The 18,210-nt window shown below is 51.0% G+C and overlaps 1 protein-coding gene across 3 annotated transcripts in view; it reads left to right on the forward strand.

The window, feature by feature from the left end:
- LOC101026166 (protein tyrosine phosphatase receptor type N2) overlaps window positions 1-18,210 on the forward strand; it is a 973,501-nt gene that overhangs the window by 860,361 nt on the left and 94,930 nt on the right. The window lies entirely within an intron of this gene.

Genomic DNA, 18,210 nt, shown 5'->3' on the forward strand with positions numbered 1-18,210 from the left:
CAGAGGCTGACAGGCAGGGCACTGTCTGCAGGGAGTCCTCTTAATTTAGATAAACAAGAGTATTTACTTCCTGAGATCTTTGCTATGCTTCTGCCTGGAACGTGCAGCCCCCACGCACTCTCCCTGGTGTGTAAGAGTGAGCACCCACTATTTAGTTTTCAGTGGAATACACGTCTGTTAGCGCCTGCCATGTGCGCTGCCGTTTTGAGTCTCTGACTCGGAAGCAGTGGCTGTCTCCTTGGCACTCAAGGCCAGCAAACATCGTTTGGGTAAATAAATGTCACCACTCTGACAGCGAGGCGGGAGGATGTGCGGGCTGGGTGCTCAGCTCTTCACAGGAGCCTTCCTGGTGGCACCAGCACAGAAGGTCACGGTGATGCGGCTTCAGCAGCCTTTTCCAGGGTCCTCGCTGGAGTGATCACGTGTGGAGTGGCCGTGCATTGCCACTCCATACATAACAAATGTCCAGGTGTTAGTAGGAGAGCTGTCGATAGCTTAGCACATCCTGCTGGCTGCCTCCTGGGTCTCCGGGCCGCAGGCGTCATCCCGGTGGGTGACCGTGCCTGGCTGTGCTGTTTCCCACACTGGAGACAGAGTCTCTGGGGTAAAAGGGCAGAGCCTGTTTCGCTGCTTGACCGAAGCAGCAGCTGCACTTACTGGTCAGGGAAACATTCTTCACCATACCGTTAAGTTCCCAGGTCTCAGGATGGACCCTGTAAGTTGATGTTAAAAGCTTACTTTTTTAAAAACTATTTTTGCCTAATGAGTTAATAATAGTATAGACTGGTGGATCTGGACCACAAAAAGTCAGAAAACCATGTTTTCACTAAAAAGCCTCATTGCAGAGCTTGGAGATCAAGGCTGGAGGCCTCCCGGCCCAGCTGACACTGCAGGGACAGACAGCTCTGACGGCGGGTGGGAAACACTCAATTCTAGACCCACTTGGACCAGACGTTTGGGGAAACTGAGGAACGCAGCAGACTTCTCCCTGGATAACTTAAAATGAGGCGAAGCAACAGTCAGGAAGCCTGGCTTTCCCGGTCAGTGAGCTGAGCAGGGCACATCCTTTCCCATCACTCCCTGGGGTGAGCCCACGAAGCCAGACCGCCCACCGGAAATGCTCTCCCTGCAGGCTTGGTGGGGACGGAGAGCGAACCCGATGCGTTCACACCCTGAGCAGACAGCTCGTGGCTCGTGGAGTTCTCTCGGCGACCCTGTCATCGACTTTGGTGGAACTTCCTCCCTTGGTGGATTGTGGTTTTGTTACTTTAGATCTGACTTTTCTGAGGCTGTTTTGACGTTTGTCCCTTTTAGAAAAGGAGCAGAGACCAGGAGTTCCTATTTGTGATAAGGTTTGGTATTGGGGTCAAACACATCAGCCAAAGACATTCATCTGACAGGTTAGCCAAGAGGAGAGCCGCTTAGCGAGCTCCCATTGTGTTCTGATATTTCCACATTTCAAGGTGCTTGAGTAACAATTTGATGATATCTCAAGCCCTATTGGTACCTGAAAATACTGTATTTCCCGGAGAATTGTGTTTGGCTTTCACATATGTCACGGCAGATCTGAAAGCAAACATGAGGGTTCATTTCCGCTGGAATGCCTAAACCGCAAGGACACTCGGCCTCCACCTGGCGGGAACCCTGCAAAGCCTGACTCCAGGCACCCTGTTGGGGGGTCATCGAGGGCCACAGACCGTGACATGGGCCTGTTTGTCAGCGCGCCTCACCACGGCCCACAGCTGCAGGGCCGAAACGAGAAACACACTCAGGCCAAGCATGACTCCAGCTGACTTAGACTCTGTGCGTACAGACTGTAAACTCAGGGAAACTGGATCTTCCTCATCAACCAGTGAGGAAGATGTTTTGAAAGTGAATGTTACTGAGGTATTTCCCTGACTCCACAATGCCAGCAGGCGCTGGTGGGAGTCGGGGTGGGTGTGGGGAGCAGCGGGCATCATGCGGAGTCAGGGTGGGTGTGGGAAGCGGTGGGCACCGTGTGGAATTGGGGTGAGTGTGGGGAGCGGCGGGCATCGTGCGGAGTCGGGTGGGTGTGGGGAGCGGCGGGCATTGTGTGGAGTTGGGGTGGGTGTGGGGAGCGGCGGGCGTCATGAGGAATTGGGGTGGGTGTGGGGAGCGGTGGGCATCATGCAGAGTCGGGGTGGGTGTGGGGAGCGGCGGGCATCGTGCAGAGTGGGGGTGGGTGTGGGGAGTGGCGGGCATCGTGCAGAATTGGGGTGGGTGTGGGGAGTGGCGGGCATCGTGTGGAGTCCAGCAACCAAGTGAGCCAGGCATGGGCCTCGGACTCTGGTGTCTCCTCTCACCCAGCAGTTCTGGTTTTCCTTCCTCTGAGCTAACTTTACAAGTGCATCCCTCACCCTCTCAGCCACATGGGGTCTCCTGGCGGGCATGTCCCTGGTACAGCAGCAAAGAGGCACAGACTTGACTTGCACCACAGGTGAGCCCCAGGTAGACCTCTTCCCAGGACTCACATGGGTGGCTCGGAAACTACAGCCAATCTCAGGGGCACTGGCCACCACCCTCCCTGGCACACGCAAGCTGCAGAAAGCACACGCAGGCTGGTGCCACAGGAACGCACCAGAGTCGCCGACCTTCTGACTCATCACAGCTACAAGGCAGCCAATCCTGTGGTGATCCAGCAGCCCAGCCCTCTGTGTGCAAAGGCTTGTTTCCGTCAGACGCCAACACAGTGACCCCACCGCCCCTCACCTGAGGATGGCAGGACGGTGAGATAAGCCACACAGAGTCCCAGTGAATCCGAGGACCGGCTGTTCCTGACATGCAGCCGTTCCCGGGGCACGTTGGACAAAACGTGGCATCTGAACCCACGACCCGATGAAGTAAACAGCAGCGGTTGATGATGTCCAGAGGCCAGGCTGGGCCTGAGGAGCCCCAGCAGGTGGGAGGGACTGGCCGCACCGTCTGCGGGGCAGGTTCAGCACCAAGAGCGGAGCCTTTGTATGACAAAGGACACATGTGGGAGAGTGGAGGCTGCACACTGCCCCGGAGCCCAGACCCTCAGGCGGGGCTGGCCTGGCTGTGGCCCCACAGGAAGGGCCCCTGGGCTCCGAGAGCCCCCTCCTGCCCTGGGGCACTCCACCCACTGGCGCTCATGCTGCTGCTCTCTGCACAGAGGCTGGGATTCCATACTGGAGACCTGGAGGAACAGAACTCTAGAAATGAGCACTCCCTCTAGAGAGGTGAGCACACAAAGCTCTTATAAAGGAGACGGGCCAGGGTGCGTCCCTCACACGACAGAATAAGGCCTCCCTGGGAGACAGGAGGCCGCAGGTGCCTGCCCCGATGGTGGGACCCATGGGGCTGTGGAGCCACTGGGTGTCACCAGGAGGAGGCTGGTGTCTCAGGACTGCAGGGAGGGCCTTACTTACCTGGTCAAGGTGTCCCAGCAGGTGGAACAAGAGGGAGAGCACACGTCTCAGGGACCTCTGGGGAAGGGGGCGCATGAGAGCCTGATGGGAAGGGTCAGGGGTGGGCAGGTCCTCGGGGCAGCCGCTGGGTCCCCCGCTCTGCCGTGACACCAAGTGGTTGGGTCTAGACATGGAGCACAGATTCTGGGCTCCGTCAATCAGGTGTCAGAGCTGAGACGCTTTGCTGTGGCAGGTGCCATGTCCCAGGTGAGACCTCCAACCTCTGTCTTTTCCCCTGTGAGACAGGCTTGATGGCGGTGCCTTTCCCCTGGGGTTCCCGTGAGGATAAAACCGGGTAAGCATCTGAGATGCCGCCCATCCTGAGACCTTGCACGGCCTGTGCTGCAGGTGCATCGGGCTGCAGAGGAAGGGGTTGTGCTGAAGGAACAGAGCCTGGCAGGGCCTTTGCTTGCTGGGGTTTGGGTCTCTGGGCCTGCGTTCTCTATGCCCTGCCCAATCCCTGTCTCTGGGCTTTGATGCTGGTTTTTGTGTTGCTTTGCCTCCATTTTCTTAGAAAGGTCCTTTAAAAAATTCCAGTTTTCTTCTGATAACTAAGGAGAAAGGGCCTTATCTGCAGGGAAAACCCAGCCCAGAACGTCACCTGTTCCTGGAAAATGGGCCTCCCAGGCACGGGGAAGGTGCAGGCCGAAGGAGGGGGCCGTGCCCCTGCCTTGGACTGTCTGGAAGAAGCTGAGTCGAGGCTCACCTGCAGGTGAGCGGAGCGCTCGGAGGAGGGAGAGGCAGGAGGGAAACACTTCCATCAAGAAACCAGTACATTCCTCTGGACACAGCCGAAAGGCGACACGGAGATGCTCACTCAGAGCAAGGCTCGGGACTCTGAAAAGCAAGGATGTGACGAAGACGACTTCACAGGACGGTTGTCAAGGCGGCTTCATGTTAATCATCTTCAGGGACATGGCTTCTCAAGAAATCCTGTTGCATCCTTTATAAGGTAAAGAATCATCGAGTGTTTTCAAGATCTGTTTCCCTATCCCTTTGCTTTCAGAAGGGCGACATTTCTGCCTGGCTGGCTCTGAGTGAGGAGGTGGAGAAGAGTGTCACCGTCCCGATGTGACTAATTACGCCTGAGTCCGCTGGGAGCCACCGTGTCCGCCTTTAAAGGCTAGAGAACATTCTTTGGAGAGTGGGAATGTTAAGAAAAAAGATGGCTTCACACTTCTCCATTCGACTTACAGAATATAGAACTTAAATTTGGGAAAGTCGTGCTGAGTCAGTGCTTTTAAAAATCCATCCTCATGAGTGTTGAAGATGAGCATATGGACCGTGAGTTCGCTCATCCTTGGAAAGTGTGGTGCTGGTAACAGGAGCACCACTGTCCTAAGGCACTGAGGGCACAGGAGCTGTGAATAGACCCATTTCACAGATGACGACATTAAAACCGAGCACAGTGATGGAGACGTGAAAAACGAAAAGTTACAGCCTTGCAGGAAGTGACTGAAGATTTCCCGTGATCACAGAAGACAGGGAAGTTCATGGATTTCGCTGTGGAGGAAGGGAATGTTGCCAGCCTGCGGGGCCGCGCTGCACCTTCTGCAGACTTGCCTGTGGGGTCTCTGAACTCCCAGCGTGGGAAGCGTGATGCGTGTCTGTGCCGGTGACGGACAGATGCCGGCACAAGCTGTGACCTCCTCAGACCCACACGGCTCACGGCCTCTGACCCTCGGCCCTAGTGCCTGCCTGGAGTCTTCCCTGGGCCCGTCGTGTCTCTGCCTTTGCTCCTTGAGAGATCTCTGTCTCTCATTGTTTGATCCTGTCAGGCTCCAGGTTTCTTTGTTCTTAGCAATAAGTCACTGAACCAGGAGGGCCTCGTGAAACCATGCCAGGTGTCCCTGCCCAAGGCTACGAGTCGCCAGCTGCAGCAGAAAGGGGCCAGGGTCCCCTGCACCCCACGCCACCAGTGCAGGGGCCTTGGCAGGCACTCCCCTAGCCCCAGTGCCTCCACCTTCAGACCCAGTGCTCTGTATTTCTGGAAGGTTCTGTTCCGTCGTTCCCACGTGGTTGACAGGTGCAGATGGCCACTCTCCTAGGATGAAGGGCACTGGGCCACCAAGAATTTCACTCTGGGGCCGTGCAGCTGGGCTGGCCATTCTCACTCTGGCTTGGGTGCTGGTGAGGCCTGATGAGTAAACCAGACCACAGGGCAAACTCGCCAGTTTTGTGGGACCTGCGTTCACAGGCAGAGCAGGCTGTTGCTGCTGTCTGGACGATGCCGGCTTCATGGCTCACATTTGGAGGAGCCTATTTTTGCAGGGAAGCTGTTTCTCACCGTTGAGGACTGCCTGGCATAGGCAGGGCCTGCACATGGAGGGGCACATAGTCCCCCCCTTCCCAGCACGGCGGGCGGGGGTGTGCCCTGCCATGATGGAGAGCCCCTGATGGGGCATCTCTCTCCCGTGGGCAGGTTTGGGAAGCCTTCACGCCACACAGGACCAGGCACGGAGCCCTGTGACCAGAGACTGCATTAAACCGGCAGGGGATGGATGGGGGAGCTGGGGCGAGAGGCAGAGCCAGGAGAGGAGGAGTGTCCAGGTGCCAGAGTAGCCGGCTCTGAAGACCCGAGACTTCCCAGCCTCCCTCCTGTGGGCCCGGGGAGCTCCTTTGAGAGCCATTTACGTGTCCACCAAGTTCAGTGCACGGTGAATGGGTCCAACCCACCGAGTTCGGTGCACACTGGATGGATCTGATCCCCCGAGTTCGGTGGACGGTGAACGGGTCCAACCCACTGAGTTCAGTGGACAGTGAATGGGTCCAACCACCGAGTTCGGTGCATGCTGGATGGATCTGATCCGCCGAATTCAGTGGACGGTGAATGGGTCCAACCCACTGAGTTCAGTGGACAGTGAATGGGTCCAACCCACCGAGTTCGGTGCACGCTGGATGGATCTGATCCGCCGAGTTCGGTGGACGGTGAATGGGTCCAACCCACTGAGTTCAGTGGACAGTGAATGGGTCCAACCCACCGAGTTTGGTGCACGCTGGATGGATCTGATCCGCCAAGTTCGGTGGACGGTGAATGGGTCCAACCCACCGAGTTCGGTGCACGCTGGATGGGTCCGACCTCCCAGTGGCTGCCGTGGCCTTTGGGCCCAGTGCAGACCTGAGTATCTGTCCTCACACCCTAACTTTCTTGAGGGGATGTTCTAGAGCCTCCCGTGTCCATGCAGCCACCCAAGCCGCAGCTCCCGCTTGACGCTCCTGGGACTCTCACAGGGCCTGGTACCTGTGGGGCCCAGCCTCCCCTGTGCAAGGGCCTCCCCTGGGTCGGAGGACATGGGCTGGGAACCAGGAGACCCGGGTTAGACAGGTGTCAGGCTGTTGTCACACTGCTATACAGAAATACCTGAGGCTGGGTAATTCATAAAGAAAAGAGGTTGAATTGGCTCAGGGTTCTGTAGGCTGTACGGAAGCATGGCAGCTTCTGCTTCTGGAGAGGCCTCAGGGAGCTTCCAGTCGTGGCGGAAGGCAAAGGGGAGCCGGGACCTCCCATGGCAGGTGCAGGAGCAAGAGAATGGATGGGGAGTGCCACACACTTTTAACAACACCATCTCAGGAGACTTCACTCCCTATTGTGAGGACAGCACCAAGGGGATGGTCTAAACCACCCATGAGAAACCGCCCTGTGATCCAGCCACCTCCCCCCAGGCCCCACCTCCAGCCCGGGGCTGTAGTTCAACATGCGATTGGCTGGGACACGGATCCAAACCACATCACAAGGCCATGCGGACGCAGCGCCTACTGTGTGCCTGGCAAACAGTTGGCGTTCAGTCAGTGGTCAGCAGATTCCTGGTTCTGCTACTTCGGGGTTTTGGGGTGCAGGCTCCACTCTCTTCCCTGAAAGGAGGGCCTTCAACTGCTAATCTCTAAACTGAGAGCAGATTTCAGCCCTCGAGTCTTGCACCTTTTTCAAAAGCAGCTTTACAGTGACCTAAACTCTAAACTCATGATTTTCTTTGTCATATTGTACCAAGGGGAGGGACTGGGTCCCATCAAGTGAGTCCCAGGCTGGCGTTTGGTCTAGGACGTGCTTCATGAAGACATTACAGCCACTCAGCACCATTGTGGGGAAGGTAACCACGGCAGGGGTGCCCACCCACACCGGGACTCTGGGGCCCAGCTCCCTCCCAGGGCCAGCTGGTGCTGCTGCGGTCATGCAATGCGTAAACAGCGGCTCCTCAGCGACGCCGCTCGCAGGAGAGGGCCCTGCGTGAGTGTGTACCGCCCGGCCCCACCCTCCTAACAGCCATATGTTCTCCTGTTTTTGGACTCACAGAAATTTATTGTCTCCTGGTAAGGGCAATGTAGGCAATTTTCAAACTTTTGCCACTCTAGACTACATGGACCATGTGAAACGCGTTTTTAGAAGCCAGATCCCGAGTCATTGCAGATGCTTATTGTTTATTTTGATAGATATTGCCACGTTCCCTGCCATAATCTTTGCCCAGATGGCGTCCCCCTAGTGACACAGACGTGGTGCCCCTGTCCGAGGTCTCCCAGCCTTGGGTATCAGCGAACCTTTGAGCTTTGCCACTGGTAACCGGGAAAGGCCTCATCGAAGTGGCTTTCACTTCTGTTTCTCTGGCTTGCGTGAGGTTGAGCTTTACTTTCTGACTTTTGGGAGCCGTTTAGGGTTCCTTCCAAGAATGGTTTTGGACACAGTCCTCATGGCTACAAGGCCAGCAGCCTCCAAAGCCTGCCGAGTGCAAGTGTGGCACGTCCATGCAGCACCAGTCACAGGTGCCTTTACTGAAATGGACGTGGCGGCGAAACTGTTCTGCTCCTGTTCGTCTCCTCCATGTCCATCATCACAACCACGGTCGCCTCTGAGAGAAGCAATGATATCAATTAATTAGGGCACAGTCTAGGAAGACCAGGAAGAAAGATGAAGCCCTCTGAGAGGTCCTGTCCCGTCCAGATGTGCGTGACCAGGTGGGAAAGGAGCCGACTGGGTGGCTCAGGCCCGTGTGGTTCCCGCAGGTAGAAATTGTGCATCAGGATTGTGGCTCAGGGCAGACAGTGCTGCTTCTTTTTTTTTTTTTTTTTTTTTTTTTGAGACGGAGTTTCACTCTTACTGACCAGGCTGGAGTGCAATGGTGCGATCTCAGCTCATTGCAACCTCTGCCTGGTGCGATCTCAGCTCACTGCAACCTCTGCCTCCCAGGTTCAAGTGATTGTCCTGCCTCAGCCTTCCGAGTAGCTGGGATTACAGGCACGCACCACCACGCCTGGCTAATTTTGTATTTTTAGTAGAGATGGGGTTTCTCTCTGTTGGTCAGGCTGGTCTCAAACTCCTGACCTCAGGTGATCCGGCTGCCTCGGCCTCCCAAAGTGCTGGGATTACAGGTGTGAGCCACCGCACCCGGCCAGGGTGCTGCTTTAATTGATGAAGCAAGAACAGGGGCTCCTGGGAGGGACGTATGCTGGCTGCATGGAGTCTGTGGACCCCCAGAGACCTGCCCTGGCCTGCTGGGGCTGCTGTGACAGTGTCCCTCAGGCCGGGCAGCTGAAACCACAGCAATGCCTTCCTCACAGCTTCGGAGGCCAGAAGTCTACAATGCAGGCGTGGGCAGGGCTGGTTCCTCCTGAGGCCTCTCTCCGTGGCTAGGGCAGGTGATGTCTTTTTCCTATGTCCTCCCAGAACCTTTCCCCTCTGGGAGCACATCCTTCTCTCTCTTCTCAGGACCTCACTCAGATTGTCCTGGGGCCCACCCCAGTGGCCTCATTTTAACTCCATTATCTCTGTAAAGGCCCCACCTGCAAATGAGGTTACTTTGCGGGATAGCCTGGAGGGGGTCGAGGACGCAGCACACGGATTCTAGGGGACGGTTCAGCCTGTAACAGGGACCAACGCCTGATCCACACCAGCATTTTCTGGTAGCTTGGAGCACATGAGAGGCCCCTGGTCTTCCATCCACAGCCCCACGGGGGTAGCTCCAGTCTCCCCGCACTGGTGAGCTGAGGATGCGGCGAGCACAATGAGGCTGGCCGGTGTCTAGGCCCTGGGCCCTCGCCCCCTACAGCCCACACTGCCATCCACCTGCTGCACAAGTCGGTGACGGACCTTCAAGGCCTGACGGAGAGGCTGGCGAGCCACTTTAGATGCCACCACTTTCTAGAGCTCAACCCACACTTCCTGGCTGTCTGCTCCCACCTCCTTTACTGTGGGTGCGGGTGTGTCTGCAGGGGGTCCTTAGAAGGGTACAGAGAGAGGCTGGAGGCAGCAGCAGCTGTGCAAGGAACAGGAGCTCTGTCGGGGAAGCAGTCACAGCCACTGGTTTCTGGATTTCCCTGGGACGCCCGGGCCATGGGTGTGCCCCATCCAGCAGCAGCTGTGCCTTGGTCAGCAGCCGTCACGGCCATCCCCTGCAGCCACCACACCTCCGCCATGGTGCCCTTTGTGATGCTCTGTGGATAGTTGGGTTGTGACATAGGCAGAGAGTGTCCCTTCCATTGTCCGCCTTTATTGAGGGTGTGGAACTCTGTTTTTTTTGTGGGAGGGGGAGTGATTTGACTTTTTAGTTTTTAAAAATCTGATTTGCTACTTAAAATGCTAGAGCCATGCTAGTGCTTTATTTTTCCGTCTTTCCAAGTTATCAGTATGTTGTCTTTTCTGCGTTGAGCGCTTAATGTTTAAAGGAAAAGTTCTGTTTCTGCCTTGGGCATTTGATGTTTAAAGGAAAAATTCTCTGACCCAAATCTGACCACTCCCTGCTGCCATACTGGCCCCAGTGGGACGAGTGGCTGGGTCTGTAGGAGGAGTTTACCGTCTTTAGTAGGACAGATGGTGTGTTGTGTCCCAACAAACCCACCGTAAGTTGAAAATAGCATTCGGTAGTGCATTTTTAACTTAATTATATTTTCATTTCAAAGGTGTATCCCCCCATGGCCCCATCATAATCAGGGACTACCTGTATATTTATGACCTGGTTTGATTGGATGCTTGGGCTCCCGAGAAGGTGGTGATGGTCCAGAGAGTCTGCGGAGAAAGGGGTAACCCACTGTGATGCAGGTTGGCCTTTGGCTGCCAAGGCGATTGACTTAGCTAAGCGGTACCCACTGTCCTGGAGCCCGGCTTTTTAGCAGCTTTTTTGCTGTTTCTTGGCTTGGTAGACCTTCTTACAGTGTGTAAATAGGGCACGATAGAAGAAGTGGAATCAAGCATCCAACTCATACTTGTTGAATTAAATTGGGTAACCAAACACTAAATTTGGAAAAAGTTAACAGGTCCACAAATTGACAGTTGTGAGAGGAAGCGCTTAAAGCTGGTGCATAAAGTCAGGTTTGGAAAGTGCTCATTTGTGCAGCGTTTTCTGAGCGCCCAGTGATGGACAGAGATGTCCAGAGGCTGCTCGTGAACTCATGGAAACTTCCTGGAGAAACCTGAGGCGAGGAGGTGAGACCAGAGGCCACCTCCATCTGGCCCGTCCAGTGACTCCTGCATCTGCAGGTTTATAGACAGCATCGGAGGAACTGAATCACAGCAGTTCAGGGCCTGGGTGGAGTTATCTGATTGTGTAAATGTGTAAACCTAACATGAGTTTAATAAAATGCAGCTTTTGAAATTCCATTAAGCTGTAGTTCCACAAGCAGTTCAGAAACGAGCTGGTGACAGGTGGGCTCTGCTTACCTCGTGTCCTCAGCACGGCTCCTGGGCAGAGGACCGTGGGGATGCTGGGTGTGAAGGAGGCCATCAGTCTGGCTCCTAAGAGGCTTATAGCCAATTTGGGGCAAAAAGGGGTGAAGGGCTGGAGAAACACTAGACATTACCACACGCCAAGCTGCGTTCTTTTACTAGAAGTCGTCTCTGTCCTTCACTGGGGGGTTGGGGGTGGTAGGGGGCTGCAGGGGGGACTTGAGGTGGCTGGAGGTCTTGGTCGGTGAGGACAGCCGTATCGGGCAGAGGAGGGAACAGCACAGCTCCGTCAGGAAGCAGGGGGTAGTTCACAGGATTGGAGTTCACGGTGGAAGGAGCAGAAGGTTAGCTCAGCCTGGACTTGGGTGAGCTCCTTGAGCCAGACGTTGGGCAGCCTTGTGCGTCCACATGTGGAGTGGTGCTTGACTCTACATGTGATTGTTGTGGCTTCTTGAACCCGAAAAGTCGACATTATTCACTTATTTGTGTACTTTGGTGGGAGCACTTACGATGCACGAGCCAGGGACTGAGCAGGTCCTGACTTGTCACTAGTGTTTTCTCTTCTGGAACAAGAGGGCGGTGATCGTGGAAAGCCAGAAAGATTTGGTGCTACAGTGAAAAGATGGTGCCATGTCCAGAGTCTGACTTCCCAGTGTGACATCTGGGCCAGCATTACACCCCGTGAACTCTGGCTTCCCCTTCCACAAAATATGGCTGGTTGCACAACTCATGCAACAGTAGTGCCATAAAGAAAAATAATGACACCGCTGTGGGAAAATCTCCTATCATACTGCAGGGTATTGCAGTGATGTTTCTAAAATTATAGATGCTAGAAGTTAAATGTTATGGAAAATAAAATGGTTTTAACCATGTTGCCAAAGTAAGTTTTTCTTTACAAAAGCTAATCTCTCAATCACTCACCGTTTGGCCTGGGTACATCTCTCGTTCTTTCCCTTCCAATATACCCTGCATTTTCTGAGTTGTATTGTATTTTGTTGCAGCATCCTCTCCTGCCTTCTATGGGAATGAATAGGTTTCCTTTATTCCCTCTCTCCCCCTTGGCTAGTTCAGCAGTTATACTTTAGTAACTACCCTGATGCTTTTAATAACCACGCTTGACTTGACAAGATCTGGAGTTCACATTTCTGCCCTCCTCGCAAATAAACCCAGGACCTGAGACAGATCTCGGCTACCTCCCTCTCTAACACATACAGCATTGCTCAGTATTTCAGTTGTACCTTGTCTTCATATCCTGAAATCAACCGTTTGTTTTACTAGCTTTCATAGTCAGCATTTGTTCAGACTGACTCTCATTTTATGAGGTTCCCCCCTCCCCCATCACCATTCCTTTTACTCGTCAATTCTTCATTTTGGGTAAAATTACCTTTTTTTCTGAGAGATGTCCTTCTTTCAGTCTTTTATTGGGAAAGTTTCCTTCTCTTTGTCTGAAAATGTCTTTGATCCTCACACTTGCATAACAGATTAGCCAAAGGTCAAGTTCTATTTCTTTTTCTTTCATTACCTTGAAACCCTGTTCTCTTGTCTCTGGTGCCCCTGCACTTGAGAAGACTGTCTGTTACTGGTCTGATGATGGTTCGTTTGTGTGTCAGTTCTAGCTCCTTCTTGATGACTATGTCTGATAGTGGTTCCTTTGTGGGCTGCTCCTTCCTGATATACCTTTACTGTTTTGAAGTTTTCTTGTGATCTGTCTCGGTAGGGACTTACTTTATTTTTAATTTTTCCTCCAAACTTACTGTGATTCCTGAATCTGAGAATTCCTGTCTCCAGCTAATTCTAAAAAATTGTAAACCACATAGAATTTATATTTGACTCTCTTCCATTCTCCCCTCTAATAGAAATAAGTTGGGCCTTCTTATTCCCATGTCTCTTAAATCCCTTTCCTATTTTCTCTCTTTATCCTTCTGTCCTGCATTCCAGGGAATTTCCTCAGATCTGTCTTCCAATATACAGTGTTTCTCTTCAGCAGTGTCTAACCTGTAATCCATCCATTGTAGTTATAATGTTAAAGAGTATGGTTTTCACTCTCAGTTCTATTTTGTTCTTTTTCAGATCGACTTGCTGGGTTGTTCTTTTCTTACATTGTTGATTCCCATTTTAACACCTTCAATCATGATCAATGCATTATCCGATGGTTTCTGGCATTTTTATTAAGGTCTCATGGGGCTAAGCCAGCTCTTTGTCTCATGATTTGCTCATGGTAGTTTGTTGTCTGGTGGGTTCTATAATTCCAGATTATAAGCTCCTCATTGGTGGGGCTTTAGTTATAGTTTTGTGTGGCCCTGTTCTGAGAGTATTAACCTCAAGAGAGCTTTTGCCAGACACGCTAGGCTGTCATTAAACCGAGACTATCTTCGTGTCAATTCCTCACCTTAAGGATTTCCAGATCACTCATGTATTGTAAATTTGAGCCTCAATTCTGGATGAGGCCCATGTTTCAAGCGTCTTCCCATTTTGAGTCCATATGGTAACAGACGAGCTTCCTGTGGTATGAGCACACCCATTTACTAAGGGTGTGGTCGTTGAGGGGCCTGTGTTATGTGGGGGATTCAGGTCCAGCTCTCTACCTCTGGCAGGGCAGGGTTTTCCCTGATGGCCCCATATGGGCAGCAAAGTCCGAGACCTTGATTTTAGACGTAGGGAATCCTGTTGCCTGCCTTCCACCCAGGGCTTGAGCGGCTTCAGTTTCACTTTCTTCTTCATCTGGAATTCCTGGGGATTTCCCTGAATTCTGTGAAAGGCTGACTGTGCCGTTTGTCCAGCATTCCAGGTGTCTGTGGAGGAAGACACTTCAGGTTATCTCCTTCTTCATATCACTGGAAACACACATGCTGTGCAAATTACACAAAGGAAAACAGTGCAGAGGCCGCACTGCACTTCATCTCACATCACATTGACAATTGCCTCCAAGAACCAACTGTGTGTTCTGCCTAATAAAGAAAGATAGCCGGGCACAGTGGCTCACACCTGCAATCCCAACACTTTGGGAGGCCAAGGCGGGCAGATCACTTGAGGTCAGGAGTTCGAGACCAGCCTGGCCAACATGGCGAAACCCCATCTCTACTAGAAATAGAAAACTTAGCTAGACATGGTGGCACACACCTATAATCCCAGGTACTCAGGAGGCTGAGGCAGGACAATTGCTTGAACCCAGGAGGCAGAGGTTGTAGTGAGCTGAGATCACATGACTCCACTCCAGCCTGGGCAACAGAGCAAGACTCCATTAAAAAAAAAAAGAGAGAGAGAGAAAGAGAGAGAGCGAAAGAAAGAAAAAGGCATCCTATCGATGGCTATCTAGAGGAGTCAAAGACAAGCAGGCAGTGATCACGTTCCACCTGGTTTCCACACTCACCTTTCTGGAAGCAGTCAAAGGGATTGCTGTGTCCAGAATGTGCTGCCTCTAGGAGTGCTGATGGGCCAAGGTCCGCAGCAGGTGAGCGGCGAGTGGGCCCTGATGGCGAATGCTGGTGGCCTTAGGGAAGTCCAGATGGCCCACGTGGCTGAGTGACGACAGAGGCAGCTGCAAGGAGGGACAGATGAGAAGTCCCAGCAAGAAGAGTGGCCCCGATCATCCACTCCCACCTCACCCGCCAAACCCTGGGAATACCAGCGGGCATGTCATTTGGTCCCCACACCGTGTGACTGGCGCTGAGCTGGGAAAAGATGTAAAATATCTCTGATGTCGCACCTCTAACTCTTCACCTTAAAAAGTAAAAACACTGTTTGACATATCAACTCTCCGTTCTCTTCTCCTCCAAATTCCTCGTTTCAAAGCAAGTGGAAGAGGAGTGGTAACCAACCAACACTTGGTAGTCGTGGTTGACTATGGAAGCCTGAATGCTCTCTTCCCTTCACCAACATTTTAGAAGTTTCACTGCTTACAGGAAGGTCTGGAGGGCGAAGGAGGTAGACTGACCCCACCGGGCTCCATTCCTTGTGAGCACGTTTGGTTGGTGAAGAGCTGGATATTAACTTTGTCTTGCACAAGCAAGTCTTCCTGGTATTTTTGGTGCCATCACCTTGTCAGTTGTTTTGTTCCCCTTTTCTTGTATGATTGTTCGTGTGCATATGGCCTGTGAGTTTTAGGAAGTGAAACATCAAAACAGTCTACTTCCAGTGAACACTTTTAGAACTTCAGCAAATATTTTCAAATAAGGTGCTCTAGAATTCAGAGTTTCTCCTCTGCTTATGGAAGAAAACATGCATGTCTCTGTCACTGTTCTGGGTAACCTTCATAACTCTTGCTGGAACTCTTTATTCTTCCTACAAACTTCATCAGAAAATCGTAATGAGTACATCATTGGCACAGAATAGAGAACGCTGCTGCTAAGAAAAGACCTGCTGCTTTGGAGCAGGAGAAGCTCTCTGTGCGTTGCCTGGCAACCGCCCCTCGTCATCCTTCTTCCGAAAGGTCTCCCTGTTAGAACCACTGTCGTCATCGGTGGAGTAAAAATGGTCCCCTCTGGGCTGCTTCTCATGGGTCAGGTGCCAGCAAAGGAGTCTGGTCTCTGAGAGAATCTGCTCATACCGCTTTGGCCGAATGGGCTTTATAGGTGACCATCAGGATGGGGAGAGGTGGCTGCATGACCACTTAAGCAAATGGGTCTGCTGCCGTACAAAGGATAGAAATCGTGACACCAAACGGCTTTCGAAGGGATCTTATGGAAACCGCCACTCCCCAGGCTGCTGGAGGCCGGCGTGGATGTGGCTGCTGTGCCACCCTGATGCCCCCACCCAGGGCTGCTTGTCGCAGAGCTGGAGTGACAGGGGCTGCTATTTACTTTAGAGATTCTGCTTTTCTCCCAGAATGTGTTAGTGTGGTAGGAGATCTCTTCAGGGCTTGGTTACATAAAGGTTGCATTTTCATGAACTGTTTTTTTTTTTCTCTTGCACCCTCTTTTCCTATGATCTGTTTGGAATCCAAGGTTGGTTTTCAACTGAATTTTGCACACTAATGGAATTTTTAAATAACTCGTGGCTTAAACTATATTTCATATGTCAAAGGGATATGTTTGTGGCTGAAGTCAAATTCTTTTCTCATTGAATAAGGAACATGTATTGATTTATATTAATAAAAATGTAGAACAAATATTTGCAAATACATTTTTCATATTGTTCAAATAAGTTATAAAAGGTAAACAGAAATGCAGTTTTGTCCAACTTCCTTTTTCTCTTCCTCATCAAAGCCTTAGAAGATATTTACTTTTTTGTAAAGGTTAGCATTGGTTTCTGTTTAGTCTATAGTTAAACGTTGATTATCCAAATGGAATGAGAGGATTTAATTATTGCTAAGCAGAGAGGTTTAAAATGGACGGGAAAAGAATTAGGGGAGTTTAATCTGTTTAGAATGATTGAGCATTATCTCTTCAGAGTTCTCCAGTGTTTTCTATTCATCTATAAAGGTGACAACCGCAGATCCTGGTATAAAGAAAATACCTAAATAGTAAACTTTGTGTTTGATAAATAGCCATTTCAGGAATTTGAAATACCATGGGTAAATATTTTAAACTTCTAAAAGGCAGAAATCAGTAGAAATATTATAAGATTGAATTAATTTTTCATTAGACTTGTTTTAATCAAAGTAGCTGCAGTCTGGTATTAAAATCATCACACTGTCAATTGTTGCTGGTTTGGTTTTTTTTTTAACTGTCTGTAGACCAAAATTACAAGAAGAAGAGAAACACACAAAAGATATTTGGTAAAGGCAGGTGGTCTTGATGAATAATGTTCCTTTCATTAACATATTTCCCTTATTAACCGTGTAATTAATTGTACATAGCCAAGGGAAGCTATGGAAATTGCATTTTGAGATGTATCAAAGCTGACTTATGCTTCAGACTTCCATGCAATTTACCATTAATGAAGCCAGAGATGGAAGCCTCAAATCTATAATTATTACTTACTATTTGAATGACAAGCAAAGAATTTTATCAGCAGAGTTTTAAATGAAAGGGGATTAGCAGCTAATGTTGAAATTGTTAATCTTTCTTATGAAAATAATTTTGAAGAAAATGTTTTAGTGAAAAGAGAGGGTTGGGGAAGTATTTGCTATTAAAATAGCGATTTCCTGATACTTCATGTGACTTTGCCTACATTTGACAGCAGGGTGCAAATATTTTTGAAAGTGAATGAATATTTTATAGGGTCCAGAGCTGCTCATGCATTCTGGGAATGGATTATGCAATAGTTCCAAATGTCCTGGCTGGGGTGAGAGACTGTAAGCTAGCCTGAGGAAAGAGCTGAGACTAAGAAAATAAAATATAGGAGAAAATTCTAGAAAATCCAGATATCCTGGCTAGGGTGAGAGTCTGTAAGCTAGCCAGAGGAAACAGCTGAGGCTAAGAAAATAAAATATAGGAGAAAATTCTAGAAAATCCAGATATCCTGGCTGGGGTGAGAGTCTGTAAGCCAGCCAGAGAAAAGAGCTGAGGCTAAGAGAATAAAGTATAGGAGAAAATTCTAGAAAAATGAAAATTGGTTTAATGTCCCAGATCTCCACCCTTCTCTCCCTCTGATTGTTCATTTGATTTTAGATGGTAAATGACAAATATTGGTGAAGAAAATTATTCCATGAAACCCTGGTAACCATTTGTCCAAAAGCCCTTGGTGGCAGCACCGCCATGGCTCAGTACGTCGCACCTGCACTTCCAAAGTGAAGGTGACTTACCTGAAACCCATGTACGTGGCACACATGACCAGCCTTGGACCACAAGAAGCCTCCGATCAGAAACTGGGAAGCACTCCCACGTTCCCACAATGCAATTCAGTAGGTGTCTGTACCCTGTGTTCATCCAACACATGGTTACTGATCATGTAGGATGTACCAGGCTGTGTCAGATGTTAGAGACACCATGAAGAGCAAACAGTTAGCTTGAGAGGAGTGCCTAACGCACACCTGCTATTTACGTATTTGTCCTCATGATTCTTTCCGTTGAACTGATGGCGCTGACACAGTATGTGCGGCATTGCCTGGTTAGAGCTCTGTGTCGCTGTGAACAGGAGAAAGGACGTCCAGGGAGATGGACCAGTGTGCCGTCCTTCACGTGTGTTCTGGACTTAACGTCACACTCGAGACATGCTGGCTGGTCAGAA

This window comes from Papio anubis, chromosome 4 (genome assembly GCF_008728515.1).
Source record: "Papio anubis isolate 15944 chromosome 4, Panubis1.0, whole genome shotgun sequence".
NCBI classification, from domain to species: Eukaryota; Metazoa; Chordata; class Mammalia; order Primates; family Cercopithecidae; genus Papio; species Papio anubis.